Below are 19,848 nucleotides of genomic sequence, written 5' to 3' on the forward strand. Positions count from 1 at the left end.
TTAAGAAAGTGATTTCATTTGATAATCATAGAAGTGCATAAATTAACTTTTTAATGCATTTTTTTCTTAAATATTGAGAAAATACTAAACTGAAAAGCCAAGTCATAAATGTTTTATGATTAGATTTCAAGGGCAAAGGGAAAGTCAAAGAGCCGGCAACTATTTACAAGGTCCGTTCCAAAGTAAACAGAACTTAAAAAAAAACAGAACAAATGGTTTTTTCGGCAAAAATCAATTTATTTTATTCAAAATAGTCTCCTTCTGCTTCAATACAGCTTTTTTCACGGTCCAAAAGCATGTCGAACGAGTGCTTTAGCTCGTTGGCCGGTATGGCTGCCCGTATGCCGGTGCAAGCCTTTTGAATGATCTCTACGTTTGCATAACGCTTTCCTTTCATGGGCAAATGTATTTTTCCGAAAAGGAAGAAGTCGTATGGTGCCATATCAGGTGAATGCGGGGAGTGGTTAATGGTTAAAATGTGGTTTTTGGTCATATAATCGGTCACAAGCGTCGATCGATGAGTGCAATTTTTGGTCGTCAGTCAATTCGTGCGGTACAAACCGTGCACACACCTTTCGTAAGCCCAAATGTTCGGTCAAAATCCGATAAATCGATGTTTTAGAGATGTTCAATTCATTTCCATGAATTTCAATGATGATTTCGGCTGATTTTTGATGAATCTACACACAGTTTCGATGGAGTTTCCGGTGATCACGGATTTTGATTGGGTCACATGTTGGTCGTCATTTATGTCCCCAGGACCACTTTGAAAACGTTGAAACCACTCGTGCACTTTGCTACGGGATAGGCAATCATCGCCATAAACTTGTTTCATTAATTGAAACGTTTCGGTAAAAGTTTTACCAATTTTAAAACAAAATTTAATGTTGGCTCTTTGTTCGAAGCTCATTTTCGCACCGATAACACAAACATATTGACACTTAAAACGCAATAACTTCACTTCCAATAGATGAAATGTCATGAAATTCTCACTAGACAATCGATAAAGATTGCAGATTCTAACGCACTAGTCGAAATATAGATTGCCAGGGGGCGCTAGATTTAAAAAGTCCTGTTTACTTTGGAACACACCTTATATATTTAAAATTTTTGAATACTTTTTGCAAATATTTTATAGCACGAAATTGTTGCTAAAAAATACGGTGCATGCCAAAGCTGAAGGAAAGGAAAAAACGAATTATAAATAAAATTGTTCTTAGAACAGATTAATCTATAAAATAGATACATAAGTTGCCAACGGAACATGTACACCTTGTTTCGCACTCGAATGAAAATTCAAGTACAGAGAGTGGCGAAACGAACAAACTACTGGTATAACTCAAATATACTGTGAGCGTCAAAAATAAGTAAACAGCAGTTTTATCAATATTAAAGTGTTTATAACAACGCAGTCTTTAATACAACAATAAAAAGTTGTATTACAGAATTCAAGGCTTATATTATAAGAGTTTAACTTCGTATATATAATAAACAAAAACTAAACACAGCCAAAAATAGTTCACATAAACTAAAAATACTCTCGTTTTTTCGCGTCAAAAAAAGTAAACAGAGTTCTGTAAAGTTAAAATCTATGTACGTAAACTAAATTAATATTCATTCTAGTATTTTGTTTACTTTTCTTTAGACTTCTAGACATCACTTACTCTTCTGGGCATGTATTCTGCATTTTTTTTTTCTAAATTCTGGGGAGATTTTGCTCCATTCTTCAATCAAAGCCTTATTTAGATCGTCCTTGCTTGAAATGTCCTTCTGCCTGATTTTTCGGTCAAGGTGCTCCTACAGAAGCTCGATATTATTAATGCCTGGGGTCTGAGGAGGGTTATCCAGAGTTTTGGTATTTGATATAACAGCCACTCACTAACAAATTTGTACAGTTTCCTAATAGGCCTAATTTTTCAATGCTTTGAGCAACATTTTTTTTTTTAAATGTTGAAATAATCCAATGTGTTAATCGTGGGCTCAATAAAAACCAAATACGCAACATCAGATGCTGCCATACAGCCCCAGACCATAAGCGATCCTCCACCGTGCTTTACGGTGTGGGTAACACACTTATCAGTAAAGGCTTTATTTTTGGATCTCCAAATTTTGGGAGACTTTTTCGATTCAAATATTTCGAATTTGCTGTATAAAAATGTCTGCATAAAAAATGTTTTCCCAGAAATTTTCAGCCTGATTTATATACTTTTTTTGAAAATTTCAAGTTCATCTGTTATTCGTCTTTGATGTATAGGCCATTCGGCGTGGTACTCGTCAATGCAAACCGCTTTTGTGCAAAGTTCTCCTGATTGTACTGGCATTTACTGGTTTACCCGATGTCTCCGCTATATCTTTTGATATTTGAGCAGCGTTTGAAGCTGGATTTGTTTTTACTTCCCGTACTATTTATCGCGCTTCAGTGTCAGTAAGGCGCTTTGGTCGGCTCGGCCGTGTCAAATTTTCAACAGTCTGATGTGTACCATGTTTATCAACAATTTTTTTTATTGTGCAATTGTGTCTTTCAACTATTTCTCCGATTTCGCGCAAAGATTTATCTTTTTTATGCAAGTCTATAATGAGTTTTCAACCGTTTCAGTGGTCGTTCGCTTACCCATTACAAATATTGATATTTTAGCGACTTAACCTAAAAAAAAAAGACATAATGATATCAAAAATATGTTTTACTGCACTTAATCTCTTGAATAATAACTGTTTCCAAAGGATATTTGGCGCTTCCCCGAAATAAGTATTAAAACAAGCAACGGTAATTTCTATTGTTTACTTTTTTTGACGCGAAAAAACGAGAGTATTTTTTCTTTAAGCGAATTATTTTTGGCTGTGTTTAATTTTTGTTTATTATCTATACTAAGTCAAACTCTTATAATATGTATAAGCCTTGAATTCTGTAATACAACTTTTTATTGTTGCATTAAAGACTGCGTTGTTATAAGCACTTTAATATTGATAGAGCTGCTGTTTACTTATTTTTGACGCTCACAGTAAATAAAACCGAACTTTAAAAAATATCAGGGGATACTCTTAAATTGATTTCAAATGGATAATCTGGATGTTTCCAGCGAAAGAGTACGACTTTACGCTCAAACATAACGGGAAAAAGAAGTGCAACAGGTTACCTACTGATAACTGCTATATAGACCAAACCACCTTTGGCCTACCAATGAAACAACATAGAATATTTAAATAAAAATATGGCTTATACTGTTCGAAATAGTCTCCATCAATCAATGATTTTTTTATTACTGACCTCAAAGTTTTCGTTACCGCTAGGAGACTTTTAAAACAATGGTTTGTTTCTAACTCGACTTCCTTATTTGAGTAAAATCTTGCTCAGAGCGAAACAGTCGCTGGCGATTAGTTTGACAGATGCGGCGTTTGGCTAGTCTATAGCGTAATTTCCTCCAATTTATTGATCATATTCCGCAAAAGAACTCACTTCATACTTAAATAATTTCATAATTTTTATTTTTTCCAACATCATAACAATTAAAATGTTGAAATAATTGAAATTACCTAAAAATAACTTGAAATATAATTTATTTTCGAAAAATCTTTGCTTTGCAATTTTTCGCATTTTTCGCATGTTCTAGGATCAAAGGTGCCAGACAATAAAAGCGAGCAATAATGAATAATTACGATTAACGCAGTCAGCAACAAAGTGCGCTCGCCTCAGCTGCGCTATCACGATGTGGCGCTTCGTATAACGGTAAACCTCTGACCCAGCATTTAAACAAAATAGAAACGCTACAAATTGAGGGCAATCAACTGAGTTAAATAAAAGTGAAAATAAAAATAAACTACGGAGTAATGATTATTTTTGGTGAAATACAAATGAAAATAAAATCGTAAAAAGTATGCAGCAACGGAATGGAATTGTGGCGACAACAGATGCCCCTGTCGGAGTGCAATTACTAGGGAGACCAACAGCGCACACGATCGCCAGTGGTTGAAAATATTAAATAACACTCACTGCTGTATAGATGGATGGAGGTTAAGGTGGGCCAAAAATAGTTTTTATTTTTTTTTTCTTAGTTACCATGAAAATCTCATCCGAGATGACAAAAAACAAGTTCTGGTAAGACCTTAGCTCTTAATATTAATATTAAGAGGTGCCTCATCGATATTTTCGACTTTCCATTTAAATAACACAGGAATTTTTTTTTTTATTTTGTTTGGATTTTTAATGTACACAAACAAATAATTGGTAAGCGAAAATCAACACTTATTCTTATAGGAAATTTACCGATCTACAAAAATGGTCTAGAACATTTTTTGGCTGAGTCAACTCATTCAAAGTTATTCGAAGTTAAAGTCCAACAGAAAATTATAAAAAATGATTTCCAAAATTTTTCATCTTATATTACAAATTAATGGCTAATAAACATAACAAATCATATTTTTTCGATTTATCTCATTTTTATTTAATTAATTCATAAAAGAAATTCATGCAATCTTGTCATGCTGAACTTAATTGTTAATTTTCATTACTATTTTTGTATTTTACCGCTTAAGTCATTGTAATTATCGATCTTAGCGACATCTATATGGCAATATAAGTAAATATTATTCAAGGTTGCGCCAATCTCTCCAACTTTGTTTATGTATTTAGTAACAGTAAAGTGAAATGTTTTAATATTGCAAGTTTTTGCTGTTATCTAAAAATGAGCTGCAAACCTGTCAATACAGGTCAGTTATCAATGAGATATAAGCTAATTATTTCAATAATATATATTGTATGTTTGTTTTAATTTTTGGGAATTCATCATGGGACTTGTGCTGAATTAGAAAAAGCTTTGAATCAAGAGTTGATCCATTTACCTAGTCGCCGACACATCTTTGAGCTTGTTTTGAAAGGTGTGTTTGAGGTGTGTTGGCCAACCACTTCAGGCCCAAATGTTTAGTTCTTTTCTAGGTTTAAGAATAATTGGGATAATCTCAACAAATCCAATTTCAAGGTTGGAATGGACGATAGTACTGTTAATGAAGTATTATCAAATAGCAAATCAAGGTTACTTAATTGAAGAAAATTTACGGGTACGAATTCATAAATGAGACTTTATAAAAATTATAAACGCAATGTGTTCTTGATGAACATATCAGAGTTTCCTCACTCAACAAGACAATTTAAATTGAAATTTGTATGTCTACTTTACATGTTTGTCAACCAAGAGATGACTATTAAGAACTTCTGGAGATATCGCTGATTTTTTTGGGGGAAAAGCCAAAACCGAACTTTACGTTTAAATATCCAGGTCCAGTTCATCATGCTCGTTGGATGGCGAAAGCCATTTATTCGTTAAAAATTGAGCCAGGAAATTCAGACCAATTCTTATCAGTAGATCTGATTGACTCTATTGAGAAAAAGTCAATGACTATATTTCAAACATTCGATTTACCTACTGACTTCATTGACAAAAATGTGGAATCTTGGTCACAGGATGAAAGCTATCAAGAGAATCAGGAATTTTTTAAGCCTCTGAGCGTGGTCAATGATGTAGCAGAAAGAGGTGTTGCTTTAATAGAGGAGTACAACAAATGTCTTACTAAAAATGAAGAAGGATTGCAATATTTATTGCAAGTTGTTAAAAATCACCGACAAAAATTTCCCGATTGTAACAAAAAGACTTTAGTTTAATTTTGAAATAATCAATCGAAAAATTACTGAAAAATGGCTCTTATTAATTTACATTTCCCGAGAGTAAGTAGCAAATAGGACACATTATTTTTTCAGGCAACGTTAATGTTTCTAAGTCATCACTCACACAGAGGAGAGTTCAAAGTTTTTGTTTAAATTAAGTGCTTAAAAAATTGACTTATTAAACGATTATCGATATTTTGTGAAAATTCTATGGTTACATCGCTAAACACACGATAAGTTTTACGAAAAATATGATTTGTTATGTTTATTAGCCATTAATTTGTAATATAAGATGAAAAATTGTGGAAATCATTCTTTATAATTTTCTGTTGGACTTTAACTTCGAATAACTTTGAATGAGTTGACTCAGCCAAAAAATGTTGTGGACATTTTTTGTAGATCGGTAAATTTCCTATAAGAATAAGTGTTGATTCTCGCTTACCTCTTAATATTAATATTAAGAGCTCAGGTCTTACCAGAACTTGTTTTTTATCATGTCGGATGAGATTTTCATGGTAACTAAGAAAACAAAAATAAAAACTACTTTTGGCCCATATGTATGTACATATATATTTATTTATACACCAGCGTATATGGCAACCTATGTTAATACAGGGTGACTGTACGCCACCTGACCAATTTTCAGACAAACTTTGAAAGGATTTTAGTTCGAATTATAACAATATACGCATACCGTTAAACGAGTTTTAAAGATTTTTGCAAGATGTTTTCCAAAGGAGTTGCCACATATTTACTAATTTATTTCATATAAAATGAAAAATAATATTTCTATTTTTTTAATATACATACATAAAAGAAATTAAACCAAAAAAAGTTGATTTAAGTTTCACTTATTCCGTTATTTGTAGCATTTTAAGAGTGTTACCATCTGTTTCAAAATTCAAAGTAACTAAATCACATGAAAAAACATTTAAACAATATGGTCATTCAGCTGCAGCGCATTTTTTTGCGGGTGGTTGCCATATGTTTAAAAACTTAATCAATTAAATTTATAAATATAGTCGAATTGCAACACAAATTTAACAAGTAAGGAAAAGCTAGGTTCGAGAACATTTTATATTCTTGCAACTTGTAAAAACCGTTAAGGCGTTATTTCTGTAAAGTTTTACCGGTATCCGGTTCTCGATTTGTGTACTGGAAAGAGAAAGAATCAGATGAAATTAAAGACAGTGGTTTTTGACTGATTTCTCCTATTTTCGCAAAGTGATTTAGGACTGTCAGGATAATAGTATCCTACGAGTTTGATTAAAATTGGTCGAGTAGGTCCAGAGATATAGGTTTTTACCCAAATGGACGATGCCACGCCCTTCGTCTAAATTTGACACCGGCTTCTATAAATGTCTTCCATACCATTTCGAGTGTAGAATATGCATTTTTAAAAGTTTTTAACAAAACAGTTATATGAAGAGTGGGTGGGGTTATAATCCGAATTTAACCATTTACACACTGTCAGAGCCACGTCCATTTTTCAAATTTTTTTAGGCCACCGGTGCCGAGGATATTTTTTAGAAGAGTCACCGACTTTAAAAATTTAATTGAAAAAATTTGACAGAAATAAGTTGATTTGAGCCGACGAGTTTTAAGAAAAAAAGTCGAAAATTTTTTTAATAAGGCGGTTGCCACTTTTTTAAAATTTTAAATCATTAAAATTGATAAAACAAAGAAATTACTACAATTTAAATAGAAGATACATTCCGCTATATTTCTCTTGACAATATTGAAAGGAGTTGCCATCTATTATGCAAATTAAATAAAATAAGAAAATTAAACCACTTTCAAACAAAATTGTCTGCAGAGTATCTTTAAATAATTTTGAAATATTACATCTCACTTTAAACTTCGGCCAGCCCTGTTGAAACCCCCTTTTATAAACTTATAAGACCATTTACATATGTACATATATTGAGTAACCACCACACTTAAGAGTTCCAGTTTCTAGGAGTCCATTCTAAAACACAGCCAAAACAAGCTGAAGCTAAACTGGCAACAGCGACACAACAGCTGCGCCAACAAAAACGCGTCTATGAGTCAGAAGCGAGCGCCAGACTCGACGGGCAGTCAATGCAAATTTTTGCGTGCTGCGAGAAGTCACCAACCGCGGCAACATACCATACTTACATACATACATACATATCTATATATGTATATAATACATGTGTGTCGTAATGTATGTACAAATAATTTACTTTGAATATGCTTATTGCGCCTTCCGCATTCAATTTGCGAATTACGCCGCTTGCCTGTTGCCTTTCAAATTGAAACTGCATTATTCAGAAATAAATAAACAAAATCGTAAAAAAATAAATAAGCATAAAAACAGAAACAAATTTGTCCTTCAATGGCACAGCAATTTATTCTAAAGTTCGATAGCCTGTCGGCGTGCTCCACACATAGCAATTTAAACATTTTTTGTGCTGCTCCAAAGACAGGGAATCAATCAAACAAATAAACCACAAAATGGAGTTTATTAAGCGATGTATAAACCACAAAGCATCCTGATTCGGTGCTAAAGTTAAACAAGTTGGCAAAAAAATTGGCACAGTCGAGTTTCAAAAGCTTATCATGAGGGTTCATATTCCCTTGCAAGTCAGAAAAAATGCACAGTCGAGTTTCAAAAAGCTTATCATGAGGGTTCATATTCCCTTGCAAGTCAGAAAAAATACGTTACTTAGTTAGTTAGGATCTCCTTGATCCCGTAGCTGATGGGCAATAAGCAAGATTTTTCTGTATAAAAATTTAATTAAAAAATAATAATAATATTATTATAGTGTGGATGAATGTTATTATAATTTATCGAAGGACTGATCAGAATATTGATATTTGACAAAATAGCGACTTCGTTTTGTGTGAGGATTACTTCAGAGTGGCTTAAAAAATCGAAATTATTATTAATAACAGTTTCCTTTCATCATTACCTGACAAATATATCCAAAGCCTATAAGGCCAGCTGTTTTCCTTACCGACTCGTTTCAACACAAAACATTATCGACATCGGAGCCTTAATAGACAACATATAAAAGTTCTATTCATGACCAACAATTTGTATACCTTTGCAAAAAAATGCCGAAGAGTTTATTAGTTTCGTTCACTAAAAACTAAAAGTAATCGAAATAGTTATAGGGTTACATCTTTACGAGAAAGCACGTAAGATTAAGTTCAAAAAACTTATTCCAATACGCTCATATCTCCGTAACTATTGACGAATAATTTTGTAGTGAAAATTCGGCTCAAGGGATTAGAAAATCAAAAAATCGAAAAAAAAACATCAGGAAATTGTTATTAAATTCCCCGGGTAAATTCTTCTTCTTCTTTACTGGCGTAGACACCGCTTACGCAATTATAACCGCGCCAGTCGTTTCTTCTTTTCGCAAGGTGGCGCCAAATGGAGATTCCAAGCGATGTATAAAAAAGGTCCTTCTCAGTTAAACAACCTGGGTCTTTCCAACTCTTGAGGGTATTTAAGAGAAATGTATTTTTTTAATTTGGTAGGACTATCCTTAATTACTATGCCAAATATGAGCGCGATCTGTAAATCAGTTTGTTTACAGCAGTTGCATAAGTCGGTACACCTCTGCGATCGTTGCGATTTTTCCAATGGATAAAAACATCGAACAAAGAATTTGTCTTCAGCCTTGTATTTCTAACCGAATTTTATCAAAAACATAAGATGGTCGATAGATCGTTGCACACATGTCTCATTCTGGAGGACCTTCGACATTTTCAACTGATGAAACTATTATAAACCTGAAGGATATGGTGGTTGAAAATCGTCAGGCAAGTGCTAGAGAGCTCGACAACAATCGCGAGACCGTTCGAACTCGACTCGTCCCGACAAACCTGAATTTGATTGCTTGATCGTCCTACTTCCGACCTCACATTCATGGAGAGCATTATACCCGCCGGTGACACATGAGTTTATGAGTTTGACGTCATCGAAATGGAGGGGAAAAAACCAAACCAGAACCAAAAAAAAACCACACTAAACCGCTCTAAAATCAAGTTGATGCTCATTGCTTCTTTCAATTTTCGTAGTTTGGTGCACCTTGGACGACCTTCACAGAATTCGATTGAATTCGTTGTACCAGTTTTTCACAGTGCTATAGGATGGTCCTTCATAGCCATACAAAGATTTTAGTTCATCGATGCACTCTTGTCGTGATAATCCACGTAGAAAGTTGTGAAAAATGATCGCACGAAAATGTTCACGAGTTATTTCCATTTTTTGGCCGAGATGAATTTTTTAATTCCCTGTAAATAAAACAATTCACGATTAAATGACAAAACGTTCTGAGTGATGTTATGCTAAGAAATGTCAAACTTTCCAATGGAAATGTCCGATTGTACCTGGCAACACTTAGTGTTGCCCTAGGCCAGAATATACCTCATACAAATAATTATATGTGCATCATGTATTTTCTTGATTAAAAAAGTACAAAAGCTGATATCGAAATTTTGGGTATGTGGTTTTATTTACAGATAAAGTTTACAAAATAAAACATAAAGGGGTAACAAATTACAAATATATGTAATAAGGAAGTTAAATCAAAAATAGTCTTAGCAGTAAATATTTATATATGCATATTTGATTTTTATTTTTTTATAATTTTTAGTGATTATGTATATATGATATTAATAGCCAATATTATTACCATTATTCAGTATTACGGAATTAAGTCGGGATGGCATCTAATCCACCAAGAATTTAAGGTGGGCTGGATCAATATTAGTGTATTGCCCTTTTAAGGTCCTTGCTGTCTCAAACTGTATACCGTTCTTAAACACTTTGTCAGAGACGATACCCCAGAGGATCTCAATTGGATTTAGGGCCGGACTTAAGGCGGACAGTACAGGCATTTTTCGCCCCGTAAAGATGGATTTGGTGACCTAAACTGTGTGTACTGAAGCATTGTCCTACTGAAAAGTCCTGTCTTCGACTTATAAATTGCCACCAAATTCTATTAATTCACTCTACAGGAAACCCACATACATTTGAATATTCATTAGGGTAGAGATGTAGCACTTATATGGCTTTCCCCTATGGCAGAACGCAGCCCATACCATCCCACTGCCAAACCCTCGCTTAAAACAGGATCGCCGATCCTGGCGCATATCTCTCCTATATCTTTTGCAACTATCAGGGTCATCTAGATTGAACTTCTTTTCATTACTAATAATTACGTTATGCCACTCTTAACATCAAAAACGGTACTTATTTGCAAACTCCATGTGAGCCTTCAAGTGTCGCTGTGAAGGCTTGGGTTTAGGCACCATGGGGGTATGTTTCAGTAATGGATTTTTATGGATTCTTTGCACTATTCGACTGTCATTTATTTGGAGACCCATATGACCTTAAATTTTTTCGCTACTCATTAAATCAACCACAGCAAGTCCTTGTATTTGCCGTTTGCAACGCAAATCGATGTTGCTTTTCCGCCCACTTCGTCGAATTGTACCATGTCAACTTAAATTTTTTAGGTAATTAGAGATGCAGTTCCGGTGTCGGTTTATTTTTTTTGCGATATTGGTGATATTCGCACCGCTATCATGTATTCCTTTAATGATACCTTGTTCAGGGTCTGTCAAACTGGTTTCATGAGGCATTTTAACTAATCAATGTCGAAATATTTAAATTAATTCCACTATTTTGAACAATTACATACTTATAATAAATATCTCAAACTAATTTTTTATTATCAGAAGTTACGATCATTTCGCACTGATGTGCACATATAATTATTTACTACGCACTACCGAAAGCTCACGCACATTTTGAAAGCAACGGTACAACGAATGAAAGGAGAAAGCAAAAATTTTGGTCATTTCACAACAACAACATATCACCAAAGAAATGCTCAATTTCAGAAACAGGATAGTTTTTCATATATAGCGAAAAAACAGGAAACCTAGTTATGCACATATAATTATTTGTATGAGGTATATAGCAGCCCTCGTAGGAGACGAAGTTTCGCCGGAAATTGAGATAAATTGGTTTTAACTCTTACAAATTCAACCTCGCCTCAATTCATCCTCATCGCGACCTCAGAAATCAGATACATTATTTTTCCCATCATTTTTGTCAATTTATCATTCGTTTTCAATGCGTTTCATCGTACTATGATTTTGTTTTTTTGCTTTCGAAAATTATCTATTCTAGTCTACTAGGTTCTCAAGCAGCTTCTTTTATTATAGGCAATCAGTTATTTATCAACATTATTATCGACCGCAACTCATGTATCTATGGGTTTGTTTTGTTACAAATAATTTTAACGATTAGTCTTTTGGCACTCGCTTACCAAGAGAGCGGAACTTTCTTAAGGCTACAAATTGAATTGAATTTTGCCAAAAATCCGTTCAACTCAAACCGTTCTTAAATTAACTGAACTCGGTTATTTTTGTAGTTGCCTAGTATGTCTCTGACTTTCCTACCTAAGTATCTCGTGTTCTTATGTGAGTCGGCAACAAAGTATTGATGTAAATAGTACCGAATTTCATATTGATTATTCATAAATAACGTAAAAGAATGCGAGAAAAGTAGCCTAAATTTATCGCTACAATCCACTTCACTTCCGAAAACCATTTATTTACATACAGACATATACTTATAACAAGATTGAGTAAACGCTTCCCTTGCAAATTCTTTATAAACAATCAATCTTTCCTGCACAAGTTTTAAAATTCTAAATTTGATTCCAGTTATAGTATTTATAAACACATATTCACATTTATGTAGAACAAAACTTCCGTTAATTTCACCGACGTTTTCGTAATGGTTTGTTTACATTTATTTTCCGTAAATAACGCAGGCGATCGAGGCAAATGATCGAAGCTAAAAAGGTTAAACAGAGAAAATTCATAATTCAAAATACGATATGTGAACACATAAATTCGGTGAATATTTTTATCAAGCGCCTAAATGCATGGCAGGAAGTCATTCAACACAATCAAAAATAAGAAAATTTATTGACCATGATCGAAATGGTACAGGAGAGCTGAAATGGCGCGCATGCATGGCACTGCATTGAAATTCGGAAAAGCTGTGAGGGTGAAGGTAGGTTAATTTGGGTATAAAAATATATGAATAGATATCACAACAAGTATTTAAATCGCAAGGGGTTGATATTGTGTTCATAGATTTATGATTCGAAGAAATGTGTTTAATTTAATTATCTTTAATTGATCCTACCGAATTTTTATATTCTTGTGCATAAATACTACTTGTAATATATTTTTATGTCTCATCCAATCAAATTCTTATTGAGTTTGGGATCTTCAATCGTTTATATGTGTTGTTCTAATTATTTTCTTAAAATTTTTGTACGTTAATTATTAATTTTTTTTCATTAATAAGAAAAAGTGGGCTTAATCGTTAGAATCGTCATCTCATCTCAATTTTTCGGTATACTTGGTTGAATCTTTAAAGTTTGGTTTGTAAAGAGTATAATTAGTAAGCTAGAAAGTAGTGCAGCGATGAAGAAAGTAAAACCGCACCAACAATTTATCGTGACGTCATTGTGACGATAAAGGAGTGAAAACAGTTCTCGGGCGGCTTAAGAACTAAAAAGCCATAGGGGCCGTTGAATTACCGTCTCTTGGATGCTCCCATTAAACATCTGCACAGTGATACCCACATGTTCCCTGTTAAGCAACTCCTCTTCAAGAAGTTTCTACTGGGATACTTTCGTAGAAATCATCTCTGCCGACACCTGCTTGTAGCGGAACCACCTACTAGGAGCATCAAGAGACCCTTCCTCAAATACGTCGACGACATAAGACAATACGCCGACCAACCTTCAAACATGCACTGACCGCCATTCACAGTGGAGTCATAAACATATTCATCGACTCTCTCTCAGTGAATGGCGTACTTGGAGTTAAACCACCACCCATTTCAAACGAAGAGCACGAGTTGCTACGAGAATCGAGAGTGACCCTTGCGCCGTTTCGTTCTGGTCCGAACCCTGCTGCTGGATAACCTCAATGATAGATAATCGTTAATACACCAAAATCAACAACAACATAGATTACCCCCTGAGCCACAGCCGGTGCTGGAGCTGGAAAGGTGGATGTTTCAAATGATACGCATGATTGGGGCGGAAGACTACGGTATAATGATTCATATATGTTAATGTACTCTGCTCTATGCACATGAATGGAGCAGCAGCCTGCGCTAATTATAGTGGGATTAGACTTCTTAACAATGCATATAACGTTCTTTCGACAGTATTGTGTGAAAGACTTACTACAAGGAGCATTCCAAAATAAACAGGACTTAAAAAAAAACAGAACAAATGGTTTTTTCGGCAAAATCAATTTATTTTATTCAAAATATTCTCCTTCTGCTTCAATAGAGCTTTTTGCATGGTCCAAAAGCATGTCGAACGAGTGTTTTAGCTCGTTGGCCGGTATGGCTGCCAATATGCCGGTGCAAGCCTTTTGAATGGCCTCTACGTCTGCATAACGTTTTCCTTTCATGGCAAATGCATTTTTCCGAAAAGGAAGAATGGAGGAAATGGCACAAGCGTCGATCGATGAGACGGGTTCTGAGCAATTTTTGGTCGTCAGTCAATTTGTGCGGAACAAACCGTGCACACACCTTTCGTAAGCCCAAATGTCAAAATGCGATAAATCGATGTTTCGGAGATCTTCAATTCCATTTCCATGAATTTCAATTATGATTTCGGCTGATTTTTGATGAATTCACGTACAATTTCAATGGAATTTCCGGTAATCACGGATTTTGATTGGCCCACATGTTGACCGTCTTTTATGTCCTCACGACCACTTTGAAAACGTTGAAACCACTCGTGCACTCCGCTACGAGATAAGCAATCGTCACTATAAAAAGTTTTACCAATTTTAAAACAAAATTTAATGTTGGCTCTTTGTTCGATCTTCCCAAGCGACATCGCTTCGCTCTATGGGCTATTGAAAACTTCCGAGAAGATCCGACGTTTTTGAACCAAATTTTGTTCAGCGAAGAGAGCATTTCGACTGGTTCAATGGGTATGTAAACAAACAAAATTTCCGCATTTGGGAAGATGAGAAACAAGGAGAGACAAAAAATATGCCGATGAGAGCGTAACCGACAATGGCGGCCGTTATCGCACCATGATAACCGACTATTTGACGCCTGAAATTGAAGCTCGTGATCCCGGGGACATTTGGTTTCAACAAGACAGTGCCACTTACCAATAAATCAATGGATTTATTGAGAAAACACTTCGGTGAGAAGATAATTCCAAGTTTTGGGAGGGCCAATTGGTCAAAAAGATCGAGTGATATCATACTGTTTCCTGTGGGGATATGTAAAGTCTTAAGTCTATGAGGACAATCCCGCTTTGATTCAGGACTTGGAGCAAAACATCACGCGTGTCATTTGTCAGTTACCAGTCGAAATGCTCGATCGAGTCATCGATAATTGGACTCAACAGATGGACCATCTGAACCGTAGCCGCGGCCAACATTTGAAAGCGATAATCTTCCAAAAATAAATGCCAAAGAATTTTCGAATTATAACCATTCTTCATTAAATTTGAAGTTTCCGTAGTTTTTTCATAAAAAAATTAGGGAACCTCGAAATGGATCACTCATTAGTCTGAAAAATAACCCTAAGCGCGCACTAGTACTAGCATTGAATGCATTTTCCTACAGGGTAGGCGCTGGAGCTACAAGTCGTATATGTAGTTCATTATAAAGTGAATTAGAAGTTTTAAAAATAGTAGGTCTGAGTGCTCCAACAGGCACAACAAGACAGCGTTGTTTGTCGTCTGTCAATTCGCCCATCAAAGCAGCATGCATATTTATGGTATGTACATATGTATGTACCGCTTGGTGACTGATAGAGCCAAATTGCATATGCGCTCACAAAAAAATAATAATATTCCGTGCACTTAGGGATGCAAAAATTACCAATGCTTTCGTTTATAAAAATAGCAACATTCAATGAACTCTGAACTCGCCGCCGCGAGGCTCGTGTGTACATATACACATACATGTATGTACATATGTTTCTAGTAGTAGCAGCAGCGGTTATATGCAAAATAATGGAACAGAACAGAGACAGCTGCAGCGGCATAATAATAGCAATAATGGAGCAAAGGCAGCAAACTCAATTGAGGACCAGGACCAGGAGCAAATAGGGGCACAGAAGGCCAGCGGAAAGCAAACGCAACAGCGATGGAGCAACGATCAAGGCAGCTGCTAAAATAGTTTATTTCCTAGCTATAATGTGTGTGTGTGTCGGTATGCTCACGCTGCGCTGCTTGGAGCGTAATGAACGACCTTAATTTGTAATTCAATACGCAGAGCCAGTTGGCGCTGACACACATACATATACACACGCAGCGGTGCATTTGCATGCAAGCACGTAGCAAAGTCGGCGAGTCAAACGCGTTTAAAGGCATTTTGAAAGCTACCGCTGCATTGTAGGCGGCAAGCGCGGCGTGAGGAAGAGTTTTTCGAAAAGCGACAATAAAGCGCATGGTGGCGTTGTTGTTGCTGTATTTCGGATAAACAAGATAAGATAAATAGCGAATTTACATGAATAAAAGTGAAAGATTTGCTAGTCTTATTGCAAGTAACGAGCTTGCTAAATTTACGCTGCTACAATTTTTAGTGCAACAATAACGCACATTACGTTATAATAGAAGATATGCCTGAAGCTCACTTAATTAAAAACAAGTAAGAGAGCGCTAAGTTCGGGTGCAAAAATTTCAAAGCCAGGGAAATACCTTGTAAAACGTCAACCATAAGATCGGAATCCAAGCAATTTTATACATATAACTATATACTATATGTATATAACCACTGATTGACGTAAGGTTTGTTAGAAAAACGAAAATCATTATACGTAGTATATGGGAGTTGGGGTAGTATCGAGGCGATTTTATCTTTTAACTATTATCATGCCACCTACTAAAAAAATGTTCCCAGTGTATCATTAAAGTACCTCACATACCTTCACCAGTCATATGGATTCAAGTTAGCCGAATGTTCGAAAATCGTGATAACAGTTATATTAGTGCTAGGTCAAGTTTTCTATTGAGATAACATACATATTGCCTGATATATTAGGTATAAAGTCAACCGGGAATTCGAAAACCTTTATATTAGGTATATGCGGGCTAAGGAAAGTATTGACCCGATTCAACCCAGTTTTGACACACAGCAGACATATTATTATCCAGAAAAGATTCTCTCTGCATTTCAATTATACGAGGGCTGCTATATATATTTCTGGCCTAATAATGAAAATAGGAATATTTATCAACGAAAAAGGTTTTATTGTTTTTCAAAATATTCTCCATCAAGATTTATACACTTTTGCATGCGCTCAAACCAATTTTCGAAGCACTTCTTCCACTCCGATTGAGACACCTCCAAAACATGGTTTTTGAATGCTTCAACAGCATCTTCTGGCGACGAAAATCGTTGACCACGCATTATTTTCTTGATGTGTGGGAATAAAAAGAAGTCATTGGGTGCCAAGTCAGGGCTGTACGGCGGATGACCCATCAATTCGACGTTTTGGCCGGTCAAAAAGGCGCTGGTTTGAGCCGATGTGTGAGAGCTCGCATTGTGCACAATGATTCGTCTTCTCTTGTTCGTTTTTCGAATTTCTCCGAAGACTTCAGGCAAACAAATGGTGGTGTACCACTCAGAATTGACCGTCCTACGTTGCTCAAGCGGAACAGTCGCCACATGACCAGCTTTGCCGAAGAAACAGCCGACCATTTGCTTCGAAGTGCTTCTTCCACGAACAAATTTCGTTGGATTTGGCTCGTCTTGGAAGACCCACACGGTCGATTGCTGTTTTGTTTCGGGCTCATACGCATAGATCCATGATTCGTCACCTGTGACAATCTTATAAACGTCTTTTGAAGCACCGCGATCGTATTTTTTCAGCATTTCTTTACACCAATCCACACGAGCCTTTTTTTGAGCGATTGTCAAATTGTGCGGGACCCAACGAGAACAAACCTTTTTTACGGCCAGGTGTTCATGCAATATCGAATGTATGCTGGTGGGAGAAATGCATAGGCATGCCTTTATCTGAAGGTATGTTACATGACGGTCTTGCATTATCAGCTCACGTACGGCATCGATGTTTTCTGGCACAACGGCTGTTTTTGGACGACCTTCACGGAATTCGTCTTTGAGCGAGCGTCGGCCACGATTAAATTCGTTGTACCAGTTTTTCACAGTGCTATAGGATGGTGCTTCATAGCCATACAAAGATTTTAGTTCATCGATGCACTCTTGTCGTGATAATCCACGTAGAAAGTTGTGAAAAATGATCGCACGAAAATGTTCACGAGTTAATTCCATTTTTTGGCCGAGATGAATTTTTTAATTCCCAGTAAATAAAACAATTCACGATTAAATGACAAAACGTTCTGAGTGATGTTATGCTAAGAAATGTCAAACTTTCCAATGGAAATGTCAGATTGCACCTGGCAACACTTAGTGTTGCCTAGGCCAGAAATATATATAGAAGCCTCCGTATATCTCACACCCTGACCTATATTTTATGTCACAAGTCAACTATAAGTACAGGGGACCTCACATTAAAACATTATTTGTGCAGTTCTATCTTGATCTATTGATTGCTTCTTGATTTGTACACTGGAAAGTGAATGAATCAAATGGAATTGAAAATTGTGTTATATGGAAAGTAGGCGTGGTTGCAGTCGGATTTCGCCCATTTTCGTAGCGTTACATAGGAATATGAAAAGAATGTCATGTACAGAGTGTGGTTGAAATTGGTCGGGAGGGTCCCGGGATATGCGATTTCACCTAAAAGTGGGCAGTGACATCGTCCAAATTTAACTCCATTAAAAGCTTCTTATATCATTTTGAGAGTAAATTTTATGAAACCTATTAGAGGGCGGGGCCACGCCCACTTTTTCAACATTTTTGCTCAGAAGCCCCATGCTACTGCAAGCACCTGTGCCAAATTACAGTCCTATATCTTAATTTAGTGCTTAGTTGTAGCACTTTATAACGCCATCAACGAACCCAGAGTTACTTTTTTGCCAAGAAGCATGTGTGTCAAGTTTCATCCAGATTTGTCAATTTTTACTCAAGTTACAACTTGCACGGACGGACAGAGAGACAGTCACTCTATAGTGGTCCATTCTGAACAATTTCTTCGGAGATCTCACAATAATCCGTGTTTTCTATACAAACGAGCATCTTCTTGGAGAGAAAAGAACGAGCGCAAAATTTCGAATTGATATCGCAAACACTGAGGTTATATACAGATAGACGGATTATTTCACTTTTCTGCTATTTGAAAACTGTGTTTGAAATCCTAAAAGGTACTTTAAGTACAAAAAATATCGATTTTTTATTAACATCTAATAAAATTAATCCTATGTTCTCTGGGTCATCTGGGTTGCGGTCGAAATTTCGGAGTTAAGGTATGCATTTTTCATAGACTGAGGACAGTTTTTCATACCGCGATCTTCAGAACGCTTGGTATCAAAGTCTAGCTTTAAAGAGAGGAAGCCACTTATTATTATTGATTAAGGTTTTAAAAATCTGCGTTGCTTAAAAAACCGCGTAAACCTTTTTACATTATTTTTTATTTAGTAAATAAAAAACAAATTGACAGGCGGAATTATTTTTAACACATACAAGGTGCGTTCCAAAGTAAAAAGAACTTAAAAAAGTGTTTTAGCTCGTTGGCCGGTATGACCGCCAATATGCCGGTGCAAACCTTTTGAATGTCCTCTACGTCTGCATAACGCTTTCCTTTCATGGGCAAATGCATTTTTCCGAAAAGGAAGAAGTCGCACGGTGCCATATCAGGTGTATACGGGGAGTGGTTAATGCTTAAAATGTGATTTTTGGTCAAATAATCGTCCTTCCAACGTTGGATTCAGAGCCGTGCACACACCTTTCGTAAGCCCAAATGTTCGGTCAAAATGCGATAAATCGATGTTTCGGAGATGTTCAATTCCATTTCCATGAATTTCAATTATGATTTCGGCTGATTTTTGATGAATTCACGCACAGTTTCGATGAAATTTCCGGTGATCACGGATTTTGATTGGCCCACTTGTTGATCGTCATTTATGTCCTCACGACCACTTTGAAAACGTTGAAACTGCTCGTGCACTCTGCTACGGGATAGGCAACCATCGCCATTTAATGTTGGCCTTCGTTCG

The 19,848-nt window shown here is 35.9% G+C and overlaps 1 protein-coding gene across 2 annotated transcripts in view; it reads right to left on the reverse strand.

Annotated features, from left to right (window-relative positions):
• LOC126757087 (F-box/LRR-repeat protein 20) overlaps positions 1-19,848 on the reverse strand; it is a 79,579-nt gene that overhangs the window by 18,060 nt on the left and 41,671 nt on the right. The gene's annotated exons all lie outside the window — the stretch shown is intronic.

The sequence above is a fragment of the Bactrocera neohumeralis genome, chromosome 4 (genome assembly GCF_024586455.1).
Source record: "Bactrocera neohumeralis isolate Rockhampton chromosome 4, APGP_CSIRO_Bneo_wtdbg2-racon-allhic-juicebox.fasta_v2, whole genome shotgun sequence".
Taxonomy (NCBI): Eukaryota; Metazoa; Arthropoda; class Insecta; order Diptera; family Tephritidae; genus Bactrocera; species Bactrocera neohumeralis.